Raw genomic sequence first — 4749 nt, 5'->3', positions numbered from 1 at the left:
ATACCCTGTTGTTTTCCTTTGTGATATTTCCCCAAATTTTTAATTATTTGTACTCTATGCTTTTAGTTAATGTTGCACATAGTAGGTCCTCAACAGATATTTGTCGAATACAATGTTGAATGAATGAATGAATGAATGAGTGAATGTAGATCAGGGTCTCTTTTTCCCATTCCTACCTGACTCTGACAGGTCACAGAATTATAGTGTTAGAGCCAGAAGGGCCATCAGGGGCTATTTAATCCAACCAGCTCACCTCTCACATGAGAAAAAACAAGGCCCAAGAGAAAGGAGTGACCTGCTCAGGGTCACAGTTAACAGTGGGAGAGCCAGAGCTAGAAACCAACCCCTTGGTTCACAGAACAAAGCACATCCCTCCTAATCACAAAGCCAAATAATGCAGATACTGGGGCAGGCTGAGTCTCTTTACTCTTCTTTATTAGGGGTGCCTAATTTTCCTGTTTTAGATCACCAGTGTGATGTTAAGATCGGCTTTTTAGTTCCAGCTCTGCTGGAACTGGTTTGCTTATTCTTAGATAAGTTTCCGAACTTTTCTGGGTCTATTTTCTACTACTACTCCATCTTGCTTACAGGGAAACTGCAAACGGAAACTGAGACAGTGAATGTGAATGCACTTTATAACCATTTAAACTGCCAGCACCCTTAATATATAACAAAGTAGGACTTCCCTACTGAGTTACAAGTGCACAGGAAAGAAATGGAAGCAAACTAATATTCTAAGACTATAACTAATATTCTAATATACATGCTAAGCTCACTTCTTGTCCTTGCTACTCAGGTTAGGGGAATACAAAAGTCAGGCAAATAGTCTTCCAAAACTATAAGGACCCCCAGTTAGAGAGGATTGTCTCTTTCCTAAGAAGAAGATTAATGTTGAAGATGAGAGGCAAGAACAGGAAAGGAAAAGCTGTTCCATGACCCTTGAGGCTTGGAATTATGCACTAACAATCCACTTTTCATAGCTGTTCCTGCCCTGGCTTGCTCAGAGTGCCACAGAGGTGATTCCGGGGAACCGGCATAAGCAGTCTAAGAACATGCTTCAGGCTTCTCATTCCTGGACTAGGATGGGCTAGGGTCCCAGAATGGAAGGCAGTTGCTCAACATCTTGCTCTCTTAAGGGAGAAATATGGCAATACACTCCTTTTTGAGGTGAAAATGTAAGGCAAATGAAACTCTCCCTGGGAGGCTGAGAACATGCAAGGAAAGAGCCCCAAGTCTCCACCTCCCAGTCAGCCCTCCTTATCGAGAAAGATGTGGGAATGGGGAAGGGAGCTTAAGCAATTTGCTGACAGAATAGGAGAATTAGGAAGCTATGAAAACATCAGATCCTGACCTTTTTATCTCTCACTGTAGTATAGAGCACTATCTAGGTTAGGAGTCAGGAGACCTGAGGCTCCGGCTCCATTTCAGAGTTATGGTCAAGTCATAACATCACTGTGCCTCCATTTCTTCATCTGTAAAATGGGACTATAGTACTTGCTTTCCCTGCAGAGCTTTTGAAGATCAAGTGACAATGCTTTGGAAACTTAAAACCACTATATAAATGGAGAGTATAAATACCCATAGAAATACATAAGAAAAAAGATACTCCACATACTGCAGAAAAAGAACTCAGGCTCGGAGCTGAGCACATCAGGGTCATAACCTTCACTCCAGTTCTCACTGCCTATCTGACCATGGACAATTTATTAACTTTCTGAGGCTCAGATTGCCCAACTGTAAAACTGAGATACACTCAAGTCGTTGCTGTAAATACATGGTAAGCCATGTGTTATGGACTGAATTGTGTCCTCTCAAAATTCATACATTGAAACCCTAACCCCTAGTGTGATTGTATTTGGAGACAGGGCCTTTAAGGAATTAAGGTTAAATGAGGTCACAAGGGCGGAGCCCCACATGGTTGGGACTAGTGTCCTTATAAGAAGAGTAAGTGACATTAGGAGTGCACATGCTCAAAGGAAAGGCCATGTGAGGACACAGCCAGAAGGCAGTCCTCTTCAAGCCAAGGAGAGAGGGCTCAGGAGAAGCCCAACCCTGCAGACACCTTGATCCCTGATTTCCAGCCTCCAGAATGGTGAGAAAATAGACTTCTGTTGTTTAAGCCCTCAGTCTGTGGCATTTTGATATGGCAGCGAAGCAGACTAATACACCATGTAAGGTACTTAGCACAGAAATAAGCACATAATCAGGTGCACAACAAATGTAACTTTTTTCTCTTAGAATCAAGGTTATACTATAGTCCCAACAGTTTGTCAAGGTTATTTATCTAGACCTAGTGATGGGTTTGTGCTAATTCAGTCATATTCTCTCCTAGTCGCCCTCATGATCAGTGATAAATATTTGTAATATTTTCAGCCAAACATAAAACACAGCAGTTGCAGTTACCATTTTACATCAAACTCATGATTTATCATGCTCATCATTCTACCTCTGTCAGAGGTACCAAGGGACAGACGTGTTGTGAAGACGTAAAACTGTCGTTGACGTCAGTTCCAAAACACACCAGTTCCTCCTCTTTGGTGCTCACGCTTGAATATCTCTAATTTTTTATCTGCGATGTTTTCTGTATCTCTGTAGGTACTTCATTAGTTTACTACCCATGGAGCAAGTGTACTTCTGATAATAATTTACCTTATCTCATGCTGATTTTAACGAGCTTCTCTTAGTTCTGCTATCAGTGATTTGACAGGTTCAAATCTGCGACCACCCTAATTTTTGTAGCTTCTTTTTTTCTGGAACATCTCTAGGTTGTTCTTTCTTCCTGGATCCAAACCACCGGAGCTGCACTTTCTGGTAAGGTTTTCCTATGATTCTGTACAAGGGCAGAAAGATGCTAGCGTCTTGTTTTGTCTCCAGTCTTTCCTAATCGACCCCATCATTTAGGTTAAGTCAAAGCACAAAGGTGGTTTGGGCAGGGGCAGACGGAACCAAGGGTGCGGGGCTTCTCTCTACACCCTGCCGGGGCCAGATGCTAGGGACAGTGACCATGTATCTCGTGTCCCCACCGCCACCCGCAGACGGGAACTCAGAAGGCCTGGGTCGCCCGGGCAGAGAGACAACGAGCCGAAAATCAGACGTTCAAGACAAACACAAGTCCTGGAAAACCTACCGGAAGTGCGTCACAGCCCCTCCCCCCCAGTGTTCTCTAGGAATCCAGGAGGTCTCGCCGTCTCGGTGGTTCCCTGGGCCTTCCTAAATCTAAGGGGAATTTAACCTCCTCCTTCAGTCAGGAGAAAAGAGAAAGGTTTAGAAGCAGCTCCTTACCAATAAGATAGAAATAAGGGACTAATGGAAAATCTAGCCTTCTGGGTGGAGGTGCAGGGCACAAGTTTTGAGAACCAGCACATGGTGTTTCTAATTGTTCCTTCTGCAGGGAGAGGACCCCAAGCTAATGACTGGGTCGCACACAGATGGCTCCGGTACTTTTGTAAAAACAACAAAATTGATAGATTTAACCACAGGCTTCCTCCCTGCCCCAGTAGCGTAGCAAACATTTCTATCGAATTCAACATGCTCCGTGCACCCATTTATTGATGTAATTGGAAAGTAGATTCTACTGTTCTGTTCCTTTTTTGCTTTTATTCCTTTCCAACATTTTAATGTTAAAAAGGATAAGGAAGAAGCGTCTTGAGCGAACAAATCTTGCTCTAACTTAACCAAACTTGAGGAAACAAAATACAACCCTAATGTTTTGTTTCCCTTTCCTTCTGGAGGTTGGGAAGGGCAGGCAACGATGGATGTGGTGACTGAATGGCAGCAAAAAACTTTTCAGTCAAATGTTCAAATCGTAAAACTGTCAACTTTTTTCCTGCAACGAGGAGCAATGAGAGAAAGATGGAAAACTACAGATCAATGTCGTTTTCAGCAGAGAAAGAAGTTTCTGGCAAGCAGAGCTTTTTAACATGGAAGAGGCTGCGTTGGGAGGCAATGAACTCCTCATCACTGGGAGAGGTTCATGCAGAAACTGGATAATCAGCTGCCAGAATGTCTTCTCCAGTTCAACACAATTAAGCACTTGTTACATGCACCGGCCTATAGACTGAAAGGGGATTCCTCCATTGAGTGGGAGGTTGGGTTTGATAATCCCACAGGACCCATTACAATTCAAAGATTCTCTAATTGAATGATTTTATCACATCTTGGATCAAAACTGTTTTTCACACAGATGACAAGAACAGAGTTTCACCGCTTTATAATGTTTGATGTTTAATAATATAAGACATAGTTTTAAGAGCTCAGCTTTTGGAGGCAGTGATCTGAGTTCAGATGCTGGTTCTGCCACATATGGGCTATGTGACTTTGAGCAAATGAATGAACTAATCTGAACCTCAGTTTTTCCCAACTGTAAGATGAGGGTGCTAATACTTGAAACCAGCTCATAATGCAGTGAGGATTAAGTGAGATGATCTACATAAAGTGCTTAGCATGATGTTTAGAACATGGTAAATGCTCAATAAACATTACCACCAGGCTTTATTGAAGTTGTCATTCTCAACTAAGTCTTACACCTGACCTTTAGCTCTGTGATTCTGTTTGCAGGAGACAAGAGTCTCCATAAATGCCAACAAGGAGGGCCTCTGACACACACATTTTGCATTAAGTTGGTGGTTATCCGTCCTGTGTCATTTTTCTCTCTTCAAGCAATTGATAGCTTTCAGCAAGAGCCACCCAATTCCGAATCCTTATATTATTTCCATTTTTTCCCCAAACCATACCGAAGTCAGTATATCC

At 42.6% G+C, this 4749-nt stretch overlaps 1 long non-coding RNA gene across 1 annotated transcript; it reads left to right on the top strand.

The window, feature by feature from the left end:
* The first annotated feature begins 1962 nt into the window (after positions 1-1962).
* LOC123276863 (uncharacterized) lies at positions 1963-4494 on the top strand. Its single transcript, XR_011494129.1, has 3 exons — positions 1963-2092; positions 2766-2811; positions 3732-4494. It is a non-coding gene; the product is annotated as an uncharacterized lncRNA (long non-coding RNA).
* Positions 4495-4749: the final 255 nt, after the last annotated feature.

This window comes from Equus asinus, chromosome 14 (genome assembly GCF_041296235.1).
Source record: "Equus asinus isolate D_3611 breed Donkey chromosome 14, EquAss-T2T_v2, whole genome shotgun sequence".
In the NCBI taxonomy this organism is placed as follows: domain Eukaryota; kingdom Metazoa; phylum Chordata; class Mammalia; order Perissodactyla; family Equidae; genus Equus; species Equus asinus.
Note: the sequence above shows the minus strand (reverse complement) of the source record. Positions and strands in the feature narration are given on the sequence as shown.